This window comes from Mobula hypostoma, chromosome 8, assembly GCF_963921235.1.
Source record: "Mobula hypostoma chromosome 8, sMobHyp1.1, whole genome shotgun sequence".
NCBI classification, from domain to species: domain Eukaryota; kingdom Metazoa; phylum Chordata; class Chondrichthyes; order Myliobatiformes; family Myliobatidae; genus Mobula; species Mobula hypostoma.
This window is the reverse complement of record NC_086104.1, coordinates 157,862,896-157,884,419: the sequence shown is the minus strand read 5'-3', so window position 1 is coordinate 157,884,419 and position 21,524 is coordinate 157,862,896. Positions and strand designations below refer to the sequence as shown.

The following is a 21,524-nucleotide window of genomic DNA, read 5'->3' as shown; positions in this document are numbered from 1 at the left end:
ACTGTTCTCAATACTCAAGGTGAGGCCTCACCAGTGCCTTATAAAGCCTCAGCATTACATCCCTGCTCTTGTATTCCAGACTTCTTGAAGTGAATGCTAACATTGCATTTGCCTTCCTCACCACTGACTCAACCTGCAAATTAACCTTTGAAGTCCCTTGGCATCTCAGATTTTTGGATTTTCTCCCTGTTTAGAAAATAGTCTGCACGTTTATTTCTTCTGCCAAAGTGCATGACCATGCATTTTCCATCATTGTATTTCATCTGCCATTTTCTTGCCTATTCTCCTAATCTAAGTCCTTCTGCAACCTTCCTGTTTCCTCAACAATAACTGCCCTTCCATCAATCTTTGTATTATTTGCAAACTTTGCAACAAAGCTATCTATTCCATCATCTAAGTCATTGATATATAGCATAAAAAGAAGGGATCCCAACACCAACCATTGCGGACAGCACTTATCACTGGCGGCCAACCAGACAAGGATCCTTTTATTCTCACTCGCTGCCTCCTACCAATCAGCTCTAACTATGTTAGTAACTTTCCTGTAATACCATGAGCTCTTAACTTGGTAAGCCCCCCCATGTGTGACACCTTGTCAAAGGAAGGCCTTCTGAAAGTCCAAATAGACAATATCAACTGCAACCCCTTCATCTATCCTGCTTGTAATCTACCCAAAGAATTCCAACAAGTTCATCAGGCAGGATTTTCCCTGAAGGAAACCATGCTGACTTTGTACTATCTTGTCCTGTGTCACCAAGTACTCCATAACCCCATCCTGAACAATTGTCTCCAACATTTCCCCAACCAATGAAGTCATGCTAACAGGTCTATAAGTTCCTTACTGCACCTCCCTCCTTTCTTAAAGAGTGGAGTGACATTTGCAATTTTCCAGTCCTCCGTGCCAGAGTCCAATGATTCTTGAAAGATCAATACTAATCCTCCACAATCTGTGCCGCTACCTCTTTCAGAACCCTAGGGTGCAGTTCATCTGGTCCGGGTGACTTATGTACCCCAGGGTCTTTCAGCTTTTTGAGCACCTTCTCCCTTGAAATAGTAACTGCACTCACTTCTCTTCCCTCACACCCTTAAACATCTGATACACTACTAGTGTCTTCCACAGTGAAGACTGATGCAAAATACTCATTTAGTTCATCTGCCATCTCCTTGTCCCTTGTTATTATTTCTCTAGCCTCATTTTCTAGTGGTTCTATATCCAATCTCATCTCTCTTTTATTTTTTATGTACTTGAGAAAGCTTTTTCTATCCACCTTGATATTGTTTGCTAGCTTGCTTTCATATTTTACCTTTTCTCTCCTAATGATTCTTTTAGTTGCTTTCTGTAGATTTTTAAATGTTTCCCAATCCTCTACCTTCCCGCTAATTTTTGCTTTGGTATATGCCCTTTCTTTGCTTTTACATTAGCTTTGACTTCCCTTGTCAGCCATGGTTGTACTATTTTGCCATTTGAGTATTTCTTTGATTTTGGAATACATCTATCCTACGCCTTACTTATTTTACCCAGAAACTCAAGCCATAGCTGCTCTGGTGTCATCCCTGCCAGCATCTCCTTCCAGTTTACTCAGGCCAACTCCTCTCTCATACCACAGCAATTTCCTTTACTCCACTGAAATACTGTCACGTCAGACTTTACCTTCTCCCTATCAAGTTTTAAGTTGAACCCAATCATATTGTGATCATTGGCTCCTAAGGATTCCTTTACCTTAAACTATCCAATCACCTCTGGTTCATTATAAAACACCCAATCCAGTATAGCTGATCCCCTGGTTGTCTCAACGACAAGCTGCTCTAAAAAACCATCTCATTGGCATGAAACACTCTCTTGAGATCCATTACCAACCTGATTTTCTCAATCTTCCTGCATGTTAAAATCTCCCATGACTATCATAACATTGTCCTTTTGACACACCTTTTCAATTTCCCATTGTATTCTGTAGTCTATATCCCAGCTACTGTTAGGAGACCGGTTATATAACTGCCATCAGGGTCCTTTTACCCTTGCAGTTTCTTAACTCAACCCATAAGGATTCAACATTTTCCGAAACAATGTCAGATCTTTCTAATGGTTTGATGCTATTTTTTTTACCAGTAGAGCCACAACACGCCCTCTACCTAGCTTCCTATCCCTCCGATACAATGTGTAACCTTGGAAGTTATTCTCCCAACTAAAACCATTGTTCAGTGATGGCCACAACATCATATCCAACAATTTAGATTAAAATTTAGAATGAAGATTGGATGCTTTAATGTAATAAATACATTTTGCAAAAAGGGCATCAAATAAGACGGAGTCGAGAGATTGCAGGTGCTGAAATAGGGCAAAAATGAGCTGCTGGCAGAATTCAGCAGGTCAGGTAGCATCCATGGGTAGAAATAAACAGCTGATGTTTTGGATAATGAATCTCAGAAGATCAGGATCCAGACCCTATTTCTGTCCAACACACATTGGCAGCTTGTTTTTGTGTGTTTCAAGTAAGGTTGCTTCAGGATTCTGAAAGGATTTGGGGAAAAGAGAGCATGTTATTGGACTTTAATGAAGAACATACATTTTTAAAAATGGGACCAATCAAAGCTAGTCAAAATTTTGAACTGTAAACATACAGTTTTAGTAGTAGAACAGCAATTCAGATTGTTTATACGTAAATTGATTTCGAGTGAAATCTTGGAACCTTATTATAGCCCAGTGCAATGAAAGTAAAAAAAAATGTTTGAAGTACTTAGCAGGTCAAACAACATCTGTGGTAGTGAAAATAGTATTACTATTTCTGATCAATGACCTTTCATCAGCATGATGTTTCATTGATCTGAGCAGATGAACATTCTCCAATGCATCTTCACCACAGTAAAGGGTTTTATTTAATTCGATCTTAACAAAGATTTTGGTGGCTACATTCAAGAAAAGGGAGCATATTTCACTTCTTGTGGCACAGTTATATGCATCTACATAACAAACATAAGAACATAAGAAATAGGAGCAGGAGTAGGCCATCCAGCCCATCGAGCCTGCCCCACCATTCAATAAGATCATAGCTGATCTGTCCGTAAACTCAGCTCCCTCTACCTGCCTTTTCAAAATCTATCTGAACTCAGTGTTGCCTCTTGCCAATAAGCCTGCATCGTGAGATCAATGGGTGCATGTGCTATGACATCAAGCTGTGAGGTCTCTACAGGGGAATTGGTATTGGTGCAATGATGGCACTGAATGGGCAGCAACTTTCACATGAGGGCAGTAAGTGCCCTCATTGACTAACAAGCAGTGCAAAACTAGTGAATGAGGTTCTGTAAACTCAATCTTCTCTGAAACCTCCTGTGAGCATGGGATTAGTGTCCTGATTCTGTCACCTTCTCGTGTTCATTACCACCTGCTTAGCACAAGGTACCACACTGATTTTTTGCTTCCTACAGAAAGTAGTGAAAAGCCAAGCGTCACTTAAAATGATTTCACATAATGAAAGGTTCTTTTGGGTCATAATCCTTTGTTAACAGGGGAGGTCTATCTTTCTAGCATTTTTTGTTTTAATTCAGGCTTTCAGCAACTGACATATTTTGCTCTTACCTTACCCTTTAATGCTCTCATAATGACCCACAGTTTTGTGAAAGATGCTGGTTACTTTAGGGTGGCAGGGTGGAGATACGTCTCTACCAAAGGGGGTGTAAGGTGCTCCTTCCCTCCGCTAGTTTGCAAGTCACCCTTGGGCAAGATGTAGCACCTGCTTAGCCCCCCGATCAGGGTCACATGAAGCCATGGTCGTATGAGCAGCTGGTGCCTATCACAAGTCCTGGTTATGTGACCACTGACACCAGGCAGACAATCTCTGAAGAGTATTGATATTGGCTGGGGTTACTTGTCTTGTAAAGACACTACCCAGAAGAAGGCAATGGCAAATCACTTCTGTAGAAAAATTTGGCAAGAACAATCATGTTCATGAGACGACACAACACATGATGATGATGTTGTTGGTTACCTTTTGATGGATTGCTTTGCTGAGTTTTGGGGATGGAATCCAGAATTAGATATAACTACTTCACTGAAACATCTATAGCACAGTGAATGGGAAATGGAAACCTGGAGTTAGGCAAGATTCCCTCTGCCTTTTGTGTAGCAGACAAATAAGAGCCTTCAGCTGAATCTCAGTAGGCATGACAGTCCCAAGTAATAGATGCAGTCTGGCTGTAGCTTCCCTGTATGCTGATACTGTCACTCTCTTTTGCTTGGCCTGTGCCACCACCTCAGGTGGGTTGTGCTTGCCAGTACAACAGGTGATATCTAGGAATCATTTATGGCTGCATCAAATATATAGAGCAACACACACAAAATGCTGGAGGAACTTAGCAGGTCAGGCAGCATCTATGGAAAGGCGTAAACAGTTGATGTTTTGGGCCAAGACCCTTGTTCAGGACTGAATAAAAGGGTGGGGATGGGGAAGAGGTGAGCTGGAAGTTGATGGGCGAAACCAGGTTGGTGGGAAAGGTCAGGGGCTGAAGAAAGAATCTGATTGGAGAGGAGAGTGGACTGTAGGAGAAAGGGACAGAAGAGGGGACCGGTGGGTGAGGGTTGGAATTAATAGGCAGGCGAGAATCAGTGAAAGGCCAGAGTGGGGAATAGGGTGTTGGGGAATTGTTCACCGGAGAAGTTGATATTCAAGCTACCCAGATGAAATCCTCCATCTTGCGGGTGGCCTCATCTAGGCATGAAAACAGGAATCGGAATTTTAAAAATGTATATATAAAATGTACATATATATAAATAAAAGTTAATTTAGATAAGTAGTGCAAAAAATGTAGTGAGGTAGTGTTCATGGGTTCATTGTCCATTCAGAAATCTGATGGCAGAGGGAAAGAAGTTGTTCTTGAATTGCTCAATGTGTTTCTTCAGGCTCCTATACCTGCTAGCTGACGGTAGCAATGAGAAGAGGGCATGTCCTGGGTGATGGGGTCCTTAATGATGGATACCGCCTTTCTGAATGCAGTTGCATAAGTCCGTTGTTCGACTGGTCTCTGAAACACATCTCCCAGTTTAGACACTGCTCCATAGATGCTTCTGAGGAGGGCTTTGCCAGGTTAACTAGGCTGGAATGCTCCCAGTACGTCTTTAGGTTGTGTTGGTTGTTAAATGGAAACAGCAGGTTTCACTGTAGATTCCGATGTGATAAATACTGTAAATGAACCGGAATGTCGACATCAGCTGCTGCATCCTACTTTATTCTGTCAGGTTAATGCTGTGGAGTGGACCATTGTCAGAATCAAATCAGGGTAGATGGAGAATCACTGATATCATATAACTGTTTGATAACCAGTCCTCAGAAATAACGATACAGGTGTTGAGGAAGAGAGGGTCAAGATTTAGAACAAAAATTGGAAGAAGATTTTGTACTTGAGAGCAAGACGTGAATGTGAAAGGTAATCTTTATTGATCTGGAACAAAAGATGCTCTGCTGGAAGGCAGATGTAACAAGGATTCTTTTTATGAAAGGAATGGAAAGAGAAGTTATTCCCTGAAAGAGATAGAGATATTCAAAAATTTTATTGTTGGTGTTCAGAAAATTAAAAAGGGGAGAAGCAGATGATGTGGGCTGGAAGAGACTTGGTTGGGGAAAACTAGGTTCCATGTGGCAAGAACATACTTATAGATATATTAGGGTTGTCATGTTTGTAGATTTTGAGCAGCAAAGAGAACCTCTTCATGTGTGTCGCAACCACCTAGCACAGCCACTAGGGTGCAGTAGAGTATCTCTCTCTCTCTCTCTCTCTCTCGCAAATATTTCCTACCATTGCCTGAAACAAGAGAAAATGTTGTAAGTCCTTACCTGCACAGATACTGTCAGCTCTGACTTTACATCAATTTCCTAAGAAAGCCTCTTCCTTTCATTTCTTAACTTGACCTCTTGAGTTTTCTGTCTTCTACTACAGACATAGTTTTCCTCTTTTTAATCTAGATTTCCCCTTTTTCCCTGATTTTGTAATTCAACCAATACTTCAGAGGCATGGATGAAACAATATGTTAAGAGTAAGAACTCTTACAGTAGTACTACAGTAGTAATTGGGAAATTACATTTATAATTGAGGACATGGGAGCCTGGGACATACATATGCAAGTTTTTCTGGGCCTTGGATTAACAATCTGGAGACAGCAGTTCAGATCCCACCACAGAAGCTGAGAGACTTGAATTAATTTAACTTTGAATAAAATATTTAGTATTGGTAAAAATGACTGTGATACCACTGGATTATTATTGAAAACATATCCAATGCACTGACATGCTTTTGGGAAGGAATTTTGCCTTCTTGACTTGGATGGGCATACATATGGTCTGAAACCCACAGTAATGTCCATTGAGTTGAGCTGATTTGGGTCTGTAGTTATGCTTATTTCATAGTCTTAACTGCAACAGTTGACTTTCAAAACAATTCCTGATCGAGAATCCTGTGATTAAATCAGTGCTGGAGAATTGGAGCAGCAAGGTAGTGTTGTGGTTAGCACACTGTTTTACAGTACCAGCGACCCGGGTTGAATTCTCACTGTTGTCTGTAAGGAGTTTATACGTTCTCCCCTTGATCAATGTGCTCCGGTTTCCTCCCACATCTCAAAGACCTACCAGCTGGTAGGTGAATTGGTCACTGTAAACTGTCCTGTGATTAGATCGGGAGTTGCTGGGTGGCGTGGCTCAAAGGATGGAAGGAACTATTCCACGCTGTAACCCAATAAATAAATAAAATAATTCTTTTGATTGAGTCATTATCAATCACCTCATTATATTTCCTTAATATTCTCAAAACATTACAGACCATTAGCCATTCTTGTTTGTTGCATCAGAATTCTGATATGGAATTCCAATTGACCTTATGTAGTTTTACAAGGCTGTGTGTGTCTTTATTGGAATACATCAAGGGAGAAAAAAAACTCTGTGAGTTGGCTAATGGAACATAGTATAGCGATGTGCTACACACAGAGCTAGAAATAACGGCACGCAGTCTGTAAGTTGCACTTGAGACTAGCTTATTCAAACTTCGCGGCACTGGCTTTTACGCAGTTCCGTTCCCCCCCTCTCCGGGCAGAAATGAAGTCAGAGGTGCATTACAAAAGTCTCTTCCCGGGCGCGGGCTTTCTCCCCTTGCTGGTGAAGAAGAAGGTCCAGCGCCATTTTGGGGCTGGCCTCTCTGCTGACGCGTGCGCCATCTTGTGAGCCGATTCGCCTGTGTAGAAAATGGGTTGCCACAATAGAACAATATAGCACTGTACAGATCCTTCAGCCCATGATGTTGTGCCAACCTTCTAATTTACTCCGAGATCCATTTAACCTGTCCCTCTCACAGAGCCCTCCATTTTTCTTTTATCTATATGACTATCCAAGAATCTCTTAAATGTCCCTATTGTGTCTGCCTCTATTATCATTCCTGGCTATGCCTTCCTTGCACCCACCAGTCTGTGTATATAAAAAAAAACTTACCTCTGACATTGCCCTTATACTTTCCTCCAATCATCTTAAAATTATGCCCCTCATATTAGCCATTTCCACCCTGGAAAAAATCTGGCTATCCATTCTATCCATGCTTCTTCTCATCTTTAATAGAGATCATAGATTTAAAATAATTAACGAATGATATGGAGAGGCTATGAGTTTTTTCAATGTTGTTGAGACAAGGTGTTCTACCATAAGTAGATTTAAAATTGAATTTAGGATGAGAAACTTACTACTGTGTTGAAACCTGGCCCCTTGAGACTACTCCTCCATTCAATATGATCTGCCCAATTCTCACCACTTCCTTCTCAGAGGGAATTAGGAATAGCCAATGTCCAGATCTTCAAAATTAATTTTAGAGGGCTGTACTATTCATTGTATTATTCCAGAATAACTTTTTTATTTCATTTTAATTTTAATTAATATTTATGCCATCACGTTAATTTGATTAAAGTTAAGGTAGAGTAACTATTTAAAACAAATCTTCTAAGAATATCATTTCATGAATTTAAAACTACCCAAACATGAGTAGTAGGCATTATTAGGCCTATTCCTTGCATTGAAGAGATGGTTGATATTCCAGTTTAAATGTTCTTACTTTTATAACTATCGCCTGGGTGATCTCTTCCCATGGAGCAGCACCTCGCAGAAAAGGTATGAGAGAATTGGCTGGGAAGGGAATGTGACAAAAATGTTGAACCAGTTAGGAGATTTGTTTCAAATCCATTAAACATTTTGGGCGGCTTCATGCAAACCTCATGCTGAGTGAAATTACCGCACTTGGAAATAAATTTTATAAGCGTTGAGGCCACACATGCGTTTAATTTTAATCCCACTTCACTGGAGATGGCAAGGTACTAATTCCCATTTAAGCTTTTGCCTCATTAACTGTTTATAATAGTGCCATTATTTTATATCATTGCAGAAATGGCATTCTGATTTGAATTCTGAGGTTTACACAGTTGGCCATGAGGAAACAGAACAATGAAAACAAAGCAGAACTGGTTGCTTTTCAGCTGTTTACTAGACTCTCAGAAGATTGAAAACAAATTTACTTGCATTGCCATTTAGACTACGAGACCATAAGAATAGGAGTTGAATTAGGCCATTCAGTCCATTGTTTGTCTGCGATTCCATCAAGCTGATTTATTATTCATTTCAACCCTACTCTCCTGTTGTCTTTTCCCTGTAACCTTTGATGCCGTGACTAATCAAGAACCTATCAACCTTCACTTTAAATACACCCAATGACTTGCCATCCACAGCTACCTGTGGCAATGAATTTCACAGATTCACCACCCTCTGTCTGAAGAAATTCCTCCTAATCCCTATTCTAAATGGATATACTGCTGTTCCAGGGATTCCCTATCTTTTTTATGCCATGGACCCCTACCATTAACTGAGGGGTCTGTGGACCCCAGTTTGGGAACCATTGCTTCTGAGGTTGTGCCTTCTGGACCCAGATTCCCCTACTATAGGAAACATCAGCACAGGAACACTGCAAGGGTGTGTACTTAGCCCCCTCCTCTACTCAGTTTACATCTATGACTGTACGGCTAAGTACAGTTACAACACATTTTAAAAACGTAAACACGAGGAATTCTGCAGATGCTGGAAATTCAAGCAACACACATCAAATTTGCTGGTGAACGCAGCAGGCCAGGCAGCATCTCTAGGAAGAGGTACAGTCGACGTTTCGGGCTGAGACCCTTCGTCAGGACTGACGATCCTGACGAAGGGTCTCGGCCCAAAACGTCGACTGTACCTCTTCCTAGAGATGCTGCCTGGTCTGCTGCATTCACCAGCAAATCTGATGTGTGTTGCTACAACACATTTTACAAGTTTGCTGACGACACCATTGTTAGGGGCTGTACCAAAAGGAGTGATGAATCTGCGTACAGGAGGGAGATTGGAAACTTGGCTGAGTGATGTAATAACGACAGCCTCTTACTTAATGTCAGTAAGTCCAAGGAACTGACTTCAGGAGAGGGAAAGTAGAGGTCCATGAACCCATAATCATTGGAGGGACAGAGGTGGAGAGGATCAGTAATTTTAAATTTGTCACTACGTTCGGATATAGCCCAAGTGTGGAGCGAGAGACACTAAAGTTCACAGACTTTAATGCGAACAGCGTTAGAAAGAAAAGAAAACAATAAGTGCTAGGCCAAATAGGGACGTTAACTAAAATTTTCAAATGGAAAACAAAGCCTACACTGCGGCTGAAATGAATAACCAAATATAACATGAATACTGGTAGTCTTTGGAGTCATTTGACTCGACAGTCCAATTTCTCTGGCAAGGCTGAATACAAGCAGGCAGCGAAACATTGCTGTCCTTTTCTCAAGTCTCGACAAGCACTGAGTTGAAAAGAATGGAGTTAAGTACCATAACAATGAGATAATAATTAGCTGACATGTTCATATTCACGAGCACAATTGTTCTATCTGCTGCATAGCCGAATCCTCCCTAGGCACAGCCCCTGAAGCGCCACAGACCTACATCCGCTGGAAGTTCCAGATGAGTGATTTGTTCAAGATGTCCTTTGCCGGAATCCAAGTACGTTCTTCTGAACCATACCCTGCCCAGTCCACAAGGTACTGGACCTTTCCACGTACCCGGTGTGATGCCAGGAGGCATTGTACCATACAGACAAGGGAGCCATCTGTTAAGCAGGGAGGAGGGGGAGGTAGGGTAACTGGGGCCAGAGGAGAGGTTGTAACCAGCTTGAGCTGGGAAACATGGAATACTGAGTGGATCTTCAGTGATGCTGGTAGATGCAATCTATAGAACATCTTGTTGACAGCCTTTTCCACTACAAGTGGTCCCATGTAGCGTGGTGCCAATTTGCGGTTCTCGACTTTCAGGGTAAGATCCCTTGATACTAACCAGACCTCCTCTCCTGGCTTGAATGGCCTTACATGTCAGTGGGACCGATCAGCCTGCCGGGAATGTTGTTTCTGGGTGCGCAGCAGAGAAGCCCTGACTCATTTCCCCGTGCGCTTGTAGCCCTGGATCAGCTGTTCAGCAGCAGGAACTCCTATGTCGATCTACTGATCAGAGAAAAGCGGGTTCAATCAAAGGGAGGCATACCCCTGGAGGATGAGTGGAGGTTATTGTGGGTGATCTCTGCCCAAACTAATTGGGAGCTCCAGGACATGGGGTCGGAGGACTGGTTGCAAGGCAGTGCCGGGTTGTCTCCAACTCCTGGTTCACACTCTCAGTCTGGCTGTTGCATTCGGGTGGAAACTAGATGAGAGGCTGGCCGTGGCTCCTATAAGAGAGCAGAAAACCTTCCAAAAGCAGGAAGTGAACTGTGGTGCACAATCAGACACTATGTCTTGAGGAAAGCCATGGATCCTGAACACATGTTGAACCATGAGTGTGGCAGTCTCACGAGCCGATGGGAGCTTGTGGAGGGCAATGAAGTGGGCAGCCTTGGAAAATCGATTCACAACGGTCAAATGGTGGTGTTTCCGTTAGATGGGGGCTGCCCAGTGATGAAATCTACTGAGAGGTGGGACCAAGGGCGGTGGGGCACAGGCAGTGGGGATGTAACAGACCTGAAGGATGCTGGTGTGATGTCTTGTTCTGAGTGCAGGTGGGACAGGTAGGTACAAAGTCGCGGACATCCTGGGATATAGATGGCCACCAAAATTGTCTCTTTATAAACTCCTTTGTCCGTTGAATTCCCCGATGTCTAGCCAGACGGGAGGAGTGACCCTACTCCAACGCTTTGGAATGCACTGCAGCAGGGGCAAGCAGCTGGTTGGGAGGTCTCCCACGCCGGCATGGGTCCAAATGTTTAATGGCCCTCACCTCTGTCTCTATTGCCCAGATCACTGGAGCAGCAATACACGAGTGAGGAAGAATGGGCTCTGGATTGCCTTTTTGCCCTCCCCCTTTAGAAAGCTGTGGACCTGTTCTGAGACATCCCTGACCCTGACACCTGGGAGGCAAGATACCATCTTGGTGTCCCCTTCACATACACAGAATATCCTCTCTGCTCCTCTAACTAAGGAATCCCCTGTTACTGCACTTCTCTTATTCCCACTTCCCTTCTGAGCCACGGATCTAAACTCAGTGCCAGAGATCCGGTTGCTGCAGCACTGGCTGTCTATTCCCTTCCCCTCTCCTGACAGTCACATAGCTACCTGCCTCCTGCAGCTTAAAGGTGACTCCCTCCCTGTAGCTCCATGAGCCAAAGGTCATCCGGTTGCAGGTCCAGTTTCTTAACATGGTCTCTAAGGAACTGCAGCTTGATGCACTTTGTATAGATATAGTTATAGAGACTGGAGGACACACAGAATTCCTACATTTTACACAAAGAACTGACATGTAACCCTGGGTCCATTCTCAACACACTAGCTATGTACTAATACACAAAGGAAGAGAGAAAAAAAACTTGCTTAGAACCTCTGCCTGTTCTCACTGAAGCCTTTTGAACCAAAGCCTCCCACTTTAACCCTGGCCCACTGACACGATAGCCACTCCGCTTATACCTCACTTCTTTTTATTAGCCTTTGCCAAGTTATTAATAACCCAAGCAATCTCTCATTCTGTAGCTAAGTACCGACATGGGGAACGATTGGAATGGTTGACCTTGTTTTCCCAGGATCAAAGAAGTCTGAGTATAAATAGGCTAGGTACCAGAATATACTTCCCATGATTGTCAACATTATGCGCTGTGTTGTATGAAGTAGGATATCGAGGTACATGACATGATTGTTCTTGGAAAATTTTTCTGCAGAAGTATTTTACCATTACCTTCTTCTGGGCAGTGTCTTCCCATGGTAGAGGTATCAAAAACAAGTAGTCAAAGGTGAAAGGTGTTCTAAAGTAGATTTGTGGGAAAGGCTTGCAGAAAACGTGTCTCCAGGACAACATCCTATGCACCGTCAATCTACAGGCCTTGACAGTCAGGCACTTGGGCTATAGTTGTTTTGTTGTGATTGTATGTTTTACTGCTATCATAATTATATGTGCCTTGTACTATGTATGACTGTTGATACTGTGTTTTGTACCTTGGCTCCAGAGGAACACTCTGTTGTTTGGCTGTATTCATGTGTACGGTTGAAGGTCAATTAAACTTGAACTTTATGCATAGAGGTGGTGCATCTGGAATATGTCAGAGGAGGTGCATTCAGAAGGCAGTCACTACTTTTAAGAGAGACACTTCTGTAGGCATCACGTAACAGGATGTGGACTTACTGCAGGCAAGTGGGATTAGTGCAGATGAGCAAGAAATTCAGCATGGACAAGATGGGCTGAAGAACCTGAATAGCAGGTTCATCTGATTTTGACAATTTTCCTTGACTTTATTTATCCATAAACAAGCTGTCCTTTTTATTCATTTCTTTTAGTGGTGGACTCCAAGTCCACACGCTTTATGTTATTTCTTTTCAAATTTAGTTTTGGAGAATGACAATAGCGAAGACCACAGGTGGAGTAGAATTCACACATTTTGATGAGGTTATGTAAACCCATTTATAAAGATGCAACACAATTACACTGTCTCATTTTCTACAAACCCCATTTCCAGAAAAGTTGGGATATTTTCCAAAATGCAATAAAAACAAAAATCTGTGATATGTTAATTCACGTGAACCTTTATTCAACTGACAAAAGTACAAAGAAAAGATCTTCAATAGTTTTACTGACCAACTTAATTGTATTTTGTAAAGATACACAAACTTAGAATTTGATGGCTGTAACACACCCAACAAAAGTTGGGACAGAGGCATGTTTACCATTGTGTTACATCACCTTTCCTTTTAATAACACTTTCTAATCGTTTTGGAACTGAGGATACTAATTGTAGTAGATTTGCAATTGGAAATTTTGTCAATTCTTGCTTGATATAAGACTTCAGCTGCTCAACAGTCCGTGGTCTCCGTTGTCTGATTCTCCTCTTCATGATGCGCCATACATTTTCAATAGGAGATAGATCTAGACTGGCAGCAGGCCAGTCAAGCACATGCACTCTGTGTCTACAAAGCCACGCTGTTGTAGCCCGTGCAGAATGCGGTCTGGCATTGTCTTGTTGGCACCTTGATGGCAACCTATGTCTCTCTAAAATCCTAATATACGCCTCAGGGTCAATGGTACCTTCACATACATGCAACTCACCCATGCCGTGGGCACTGATGCACCCCCATACCATCACAGATGCTGGCTTTTGCACCTTTCGCTGATAACAATCTGGATGGTCATTTTCGTCTTTGGCACGGAGAACTCGACGCCCGTTTTTTTCTGAAAACTAGTTGAAATGTGGACTCATCTGACCACAGCACACGGTTCCACAGTCTTTCGGTCCATCTGAGATGAGCTCAGGCCCAGAGAACTCGCCGGCGTTTCTGCATAGAGTTGATGTATGGCTTCCTCCTTGCGTAATACAGTTTCAGGTTGCATTTCTGGATGCAGCGACGGACTGTGTTGAGTGACAATGGTTTTCCGAAGTACTCCCGAGCCCAGGTGGCAATAATTGTCACAGTAGCATGACGGTTTCTTAGGCAGTGCCGCCTGAGGGCTCGAAGATCATGCGCATTCAACAGTGGTTTCTGACCTTGCCCTTTACACACTGAGATTTCTCTGAATTCTCTGAATCTTTTCACAATATTATGTACTGTAGATGTTGAAAGACCTAAATTCTCTGCAATCTTGCGTTGAGAAATGTTCCTTTTGAACTGACTAACAATTCTCCCACGAATTTTGGCCCATCCTTGCTTGCAAAGACTGAGCCTTTGATGGACGCTACTTTTATACCCAGTCATGATATCTCACCTGCTACCAATTAGCCTGCTTAATGTGGAGTCTTCCAAACCGGTGTTACTTGAATATTCTGTGCATTTTTCAATCTTATTTTAACTGTGTCCCAACTTTTGTTGAGTGTGTTGCAGCCATCAAATTCTAAATTTGTGTATATTTACAACATACAATTAAGTTGGTCAGTAAAACTATGGAAAATCTTTTCTTAGTACTTTTGCAGTTAAATAAAGGTTCACGTGAATTAACATATCACAGATTTTTGTTTTTATTGCATTTTGGAAAATATCCCAACTTTTCTGGAAACGGGGTTTGTAGTACAGAGACAACAGTAAAGACAGAAAATGCTGGAAAAACTCAGTGGTTCCAGCCATTTATGTTGAAGTTGACACAGATAAACATATAATATATAGTTAATGGTTGTCAACTATTTTGTTGTGATCTGTGTTCTTTTGCTGGAACATTGTGGGCCTGGAATGCGCAAAAGGTGCATTTTACTCTGTGTTTCCAGGGAGACTTTTGATAAATAAATCTGGATCAAACAGTCTATGTCAGCAATAGACACCATATGTGCCTAATCAGAATCAGGTTTAATATCACCAGCATCTGTTGTGAAAAGATGTTGTTTTTAATGTCTTTGTGCAGCAGTATAATGCAATATATAATAATAAAAACATGAATCACTATGTGTGTGTGTGTGTGTGTGTGTGTGTGTGTGTGTGTGTGTGTGTATATATGTAAAATAGTTACATGAAATAAATAGTGTAAGAATTGAAATACAACAGTAGTCAGGTAGTGTTCATGGGTTCAATGTCTATTTAGAAATTGGTTGCAGAGGGGGAAGAAGCTGTTCCTGAATCATTGACTCTGTTACTTCAGGCTTCTGTATCTCATTCCAGAAGGCAACAATGAGAACAAGGCATGACTTGGGCGATGGGGGTCCTAATGGATGCTGCCTTTTTGAGGCATTGCTCCTTGAAGATGTCCTGGATACGACAGAGGCTAAGACCCATGATTGAGCTGACTAAGTTTACAACTCTCAACTCTGCACCTTATTTTGATTTTGTGCAATAGCCCCTCTCCTCCCATACCAGATGGTAATGCAATAAGTTAGAATGCTCTCCATTGTACATTTGTAGAGATTTGTGTGTCTTTAGTGACATATAAAATCTCCTCAAACTCCTAATTAAATATAACCCCTGCCATGCCTTCTTTCCAGCTGCATTAATATGATGGGTTCAAGATAGATCCTCAGAGATATGGAGGACTTTAAATTGCTCATTCTTTCCACTTCCGATCCCTCTCCGAGGACTGGCATGTGTTCCCTTGTCTTACCGTTTCTGAAGTCTACAATCAGTCTTTTGTTCTAACTGATATTGAGCGCAAGGTTGTTGCTGTGACACCACTCAAGGCGTGATACATCTCGCTCCTGTACACCCTCTTCTCACCATCTGAAGTTCTGCCAACAATAAGAATATAAGGAATAGGAGCAGGAGTAGGTCATCTGGCCTGTCGAGCCTGCTCCACCATTCAATAAAATCATGGCTGATCTGGCCACGGACTCATATCCACCTACCAGGCATAACCCTTAATTCCCCAACTATGCAAAAATCTATTCAACCTTGTCTTAAATATATTTACTGAGATAGCCTCCACTTTTTTGGGCAGAGAATTCCTGTAGATTCACTACTGTCTGGGAAAAGCAGTTCCTCCTCATCTCTGTCCTAAACTTACTTCCCCGAATCTTGAGGCTTTATCCCCTAGTTCTAGTCTCACCTATCAGTAGAAACAGCTTTCCTGCCTCCATCTTATCTATCCTTTTCATAATTTTATATCTTTCTATAAGATTTTCTCTCATTCTTCTGAATTCCAGTGAGTACAGTCCCAGGCGACTCAATCTCTCCTCCTAGTCTAACCCCCTGATCTCTAGAATCAACCTGGTGAGCCTCCTCTACACTGTCTCCAAAGCCAGTATATCCTTCTTCAAGTAAGGAGACCAGAACTGCAATAGAACTGCACGTGTGGCTTCCAGTGCCCTGTACAGTTGCAGCATAACCTCCCTGCTCTTAAATTCAATTCCTCTAGCAATGAAGGCCAATGTTCCATTTGCCTTCTCGATAACCTGCTGCACCTGCAAACCAACCTTTTGTGATTCATGCACAAGCATCCTCAAGTCCTTCTGCACAGCAGCATGCTGCAAACTTTTACTATTTAAATAATTGATCTTTCATTTTTCCTTCCAAAGTGAATGAACTCGCATTTACCAATATTGCACTCCCATGTGCCAGACCCTTGCCCACTCGCTTAACCTATTTGTATCTCTCTGTATCCTCTGTGCAAATTGTTTTTCCGCTCAATTTAGTGTCATCAGCAAACTTAGATACACTACACGGTCCCCTCTTCCAGATCGTTAATGTATATTGTGAACAGTTACAGGCCCAGCACCGACCCCTGCAGCATACTGCACACCACTGATTGCCAACTAGAGTAACACCCATGTATCCCAACTCTCTGCTCTCTATTAGTTAACCAATCCTTTATTCATACTAATACATCAGACCCATCTCTATGTATCCCTATCTTATGGATAAGTTTTTTATGTGTCACCTTATCGAATGCCTTCTGGAAATCCAAGTAAATAACATCCATCTGTTCCTCTCTATCCACTGCGCTTGTTATATCTTCAAAGAGCTCCAGTAAGTTTGTCAAACAGGACCCGACTTTGCTGAATCCATGCTGCGTCTGCCTGATGGATCCATTTCTTTCCAGATGCCTTACTATTTCTTCTTTAATGAAGCTTCAAGCATTTTACCAACCACAGATGTTAAACTAATTGGCCTATAGTTACCTGCCTTTTGTCTACATTCTTTTTTGAACATTTGCTGTCTTCCAATCCGTCGGGACCTGCCCAGAGTCCAGAGAATTTTGGTAAATCATCACCAAAGCCTCTACTATAGCATAGAACATAGAAAGCCTACAGCACAATACAGGCCCTTTGGCCCACAAAGTTGTGCCAAACATGTCCTAACCTGAGAAATTACCTAGGGTTACCCATAACCCTCTACGTACCTGTCCAGGAGTCTCTTAACAGGCCTATCATATCCGCCTCCACCACTGTTGCCGGCAGCCTATTCCACACACTCACCACTCTCTGCGTTTAAAAAAAACTTACCACTGACATCTCCTCTGTACCTCCTTCCAAGCACCTTAAAACTCTGCCCCCTCGTGCTAGCCATTCCAACCCTGGAAAAAGCCTCTGACTATCCACGTGATCAATGCCTCTCATCATCTTATACACCTCTATCAGGTCACCTCTCATCCTCCGTTGCTCTAAGGAAAAAAGGCCGAGTTCATTCAAGCTATTCTCATAAGGCATGCTCCCCAATCCAGGTAACATCCTTGTAAATCTCCTCTGCACCCTTTCTATGGTTTCCACATCCTTCCTATAGTGAGGCGACCAGAACTGAGCACAGTACTCCAAGTAGGGTCTGACCAGGGTCCTATATAGCTGCAACATTACCTCTCGGCTCTTAAACTCAATCCCACGATTGATGAAGGCCGATGCACCATATGCTTTCTTAACCACAGAGTCAAACTGCGCAGCAGCTTTGAGTGTCCTATGGACTGGGACCCCAAGATCCTTCTGATCTTGCACTGCCAAGAGTACTATATTCTGTCATCATATTTGACCTACCAAAATGAACCACCTCACACTTATCTGGGTTGAATTCCATCTGCCACTTCTCAGCCCAGATTTGCATCCTATTAATGTCCTTCGGAACTTCTCCCATCCCCATTGATGATGCAAAGATCATCTCCAGAGGCTCAGCAATCTCCTCCCTTGCCTCCCACAGTAGCCTGGGGTACATCTCGCCAGGTCCTGGTGACTTATCCAACTTGATGCTTTCCAAAAGCTCCAGCACATACTCTTTCTTAATATCTACATGCTTAAGTTTTTCGGTCCGCTGTAAGTCATCCCTACAATCGCCAAGATCCTTTTCTGTAGTGAGTACTGAAGCAAAGTACTCATTAAGTACCTCTGCTGTCTCCTCCGGTTCCATACACACTTTTCCACTGTCACACTTGATTGGTCCTATTCTCTCACATGTTATCCTCTTGCTCTTCACATACTTGTAGAATGCCTTGCGGTTTTCCTTAATCTTGTCCGCCAAGGCCTCATGGACTCTTCTGACTCTCCTACTTTCTTTCTTAAGCTCCTTCTTGTTAGCCTTAGAATTTTCTAGATCTCTGTCATAACCTAGTTTTTTAACCTTTCATTAGCTCATCTTTTCTTCTTGACTAGATTTACAACAGCCTTTGTACACCACGGTTCCTGTACCCTACCACCCTTTCCCTGTTTCTGCCATTTCATTCAGTACCCTGGGATGCATTCCATCAGGTCCAGAGGACTTGTCTATTTTCAGGCTCACAAGTTTGCTCAGCACTACCTCTTTAGTGATAGCTGTTGTATTGAGGTCCCCACCTCCCGTCACATCCATATCATCTCTCTTTGGCATGTTGGACGTGTCTTCCTCTATGAAGACTGACACAGAATAGTCATTCAAAGCCTTGGTCATTTCCTCATTCGCAATCCTCATCCTCCAAGGGACCTACATTCACTGCATTCTACATTCTGCTTTACTATCTGTTTTAATATTTTGTGCTAGTTTATTTACATAACCTAGCTTCCCTTTCTTTATAGCTTGCTTAGTGTTACTTTGTTGATTTTTAGTTTTCCCAGTCTTCCAGTTTCCCACTGCTCTTGGCGACTTTGTTTGCACAAGGTTTCAGTTTGATGTCTTCTTTTATTTCCTTAGTTATCCAAGGCTGTCTCTCCCCACCCTTACTGTCCTTGCTTTTAACTGGAATATAATTTTGTTGAGCACCATGAAAAATCTCTTTGTAATTCTTCCACTGTTCCTCAACTGTCCCACCATATAGCCTGTGATCTCGGTCTACACTAATCAAATCCTTCTCATCCCATTGTAGTCTCCGTTGTTTAGGCATAATACATTGACTTTAGATTGAGCTATTGCACCCTCCATTTATATAAGAAATTCAATCATACTGTGCTCACTGTTTCCAAAAGGATCCCTAACTACAAGGTCACTAATTTTACCTGTCTCATTGCATAGGACCAGATCTAAGATAGCATGTTCCCTTGTAGGTTCAGTAATATGCTGTTTAAAATAGCCATCAGGGATGCATTCTATAAAGCCCTCCTCAAGACTGCCTCAACCAACTTGATTCACCCAATCTATGTGCAAGTTAAATTCCCCCAGGATAACTGTTGTTCCATTCTTACATGCCTCAGATATTTCTCTCTTTATTGCCTGTGCCACTGTAATGTTATTATTCGGTGGCTGATAGACAACTCCCACCAGTGTTATTTTACCTTTACTGATCCTAATCTCTACCTAGATGTATTCCAGATTCTGCTCCTCAGATCTTATATAGTCTTTCACTATCGCCCTGATCTTATCTCTAATTAAGAGCGCTACCCCACCTCCCTTACCTTCCTGCTTATCCTTCTGTATTACCTGATATCCTTGGATATTTAATTCCCAGTCCTCTCCACCCTGCAACCACGTCTCTGTAATGGCCACTGAATCATACCTCTTTGTACTGATTTGAGCCACATTCACTGACCATGTTTCATAAGACCATAAAATATAGGAGCAGAAGTAGGTCTTTCGGCCCATCAAGTCTGCTCCGCCATTCAATCATGGGCTGATCCAATTCTTCCAGTCATCCCCACTCCCCCTGCCTTCTCCCCATAGCCTTTGATGCCCCAGATAATAAAGAACATAAATACTAGTTTCAAATACTACGGGCATTCAAGTAAAGTGACCTTAGTCTTGTTGTGCTTTTAAAATCTTGTAACCTTTACTGTTTTGTACTTGACTTTTCTTCACTCCACTCTTACTTTTCTCTTTTATTATCTTTTGTTTTTTCTTTATCTTTATCTACTTCTTTTTTACTTTATCCGTACTTCTCCAATCTATTGAACTCACCCCCTGCTGTGTAGTTTAAAGCCCTACCCACAGCCCTAGTTATGCGATTCACTAGGATACAGGTCCCATCAGGGTTCAGGAGGAGCCCGTCCCATTGGTACAGCTCCCTCCTTCCCCAGTACTGGTGCCAATTTCCCATGAATTCAAACCCACTTCTCCCACACCAATCCTTGAGCCATGCACTTAACTCTCTAATCTTCTTGACCCTATGCCAATTTGCAAGTGGTTCAGGTAGTAATCTCTGGATTACTACCTCTTTGGTTCTACTTTTTAATTTAATCCCTAGCTGCTCAAATTTCTTCTGCAGAACCTCTTTCCTCGTACTACCTATGTCGTTCAGTAATAGTTGTATCATCACCAAATTTATAGATGGCATTTGAGCTGTGCCTAGCCTCACATTCATGGTGTAGAGAGAGTAGGGCAGTGGGCTAAGCACACATCCCTGAGGTGCACCAGTGTTGATCGCCAGTGAGGTGGAGATGTTGTTTCTCATTCACACAGATTTGTGGTCTTCCGGCTCCCGGTTAGGAAGTCAAGGATCCAGTTGCAGAGGTGCTAATGCCTCGATCTTGAATTTTAATGGCGTGTCATTTGGAATAAGGAGAGATTTACAGAACAGTTGCAAATGCAATGGTGATAAAGGATTCAGTATTTTTTCCCATCAGACTGTACTTTTTTCCATCAATGCTGCCTGGCCTGTTGAATTTCTCCAACAATTTGTGTGTGTTGCTTGAATTTCCAGCATCTGCAGATTTTCTCTTGTCTGTGATTCACTATTTAGACATTTTGCTCTTTTACAGTCTAAATTGAAAGTATTAGAATTTTTTCTACTAGGGCATAGGCCGCCGATAGCAGTTCACCAGATTCCTGTGTCTAAGGCCAGTCTTTCAAATCCAGGTGTAGCCCATCTATATGTCTCCCAGGTAAAGATACTTTCTGTTCCAGGGATGAGGCCTTTGGAGCTTCTATTGGTGTTTCTGTAGCACCCATACCCAACCCCCTTCCTTTTGCAGCCAGGCTTGGGAGCATCCGTGGTGGAGTTAAAATATTAGAATACATTGTAGGTTTTCACATGTTAACTAGAGTAAAGGACAATTTGGATACACTGGATATACAGCATGGTGTAGTAGTGTAGAGAGAGGAAGTAATTTTTTTCTGCATAATTTTGGAAAAGTACGAAAAACTCTATTTTCGTTTTGGAACACCTCTTAAAGCAGCACTATCAGGCAGTGATGTCAAATTACTTCCGTAATTGTTCTCTAGAATAGGA

At 42.3% G+C, this 21,524-nt stretch overlaps 1 protein-coding gene across 2 annotated transcripts in view; it reads left to right on the top strand.

The window, feature by feature from the left end:
* Positions 1-21,524, top strand: part of polb (polymerase (DNA directed), beta) — a 127,613-nt gene that overhangs the window by 34,318 nt on the left and 71,771 nt on the right. The window lies entirely within an intron of this gene.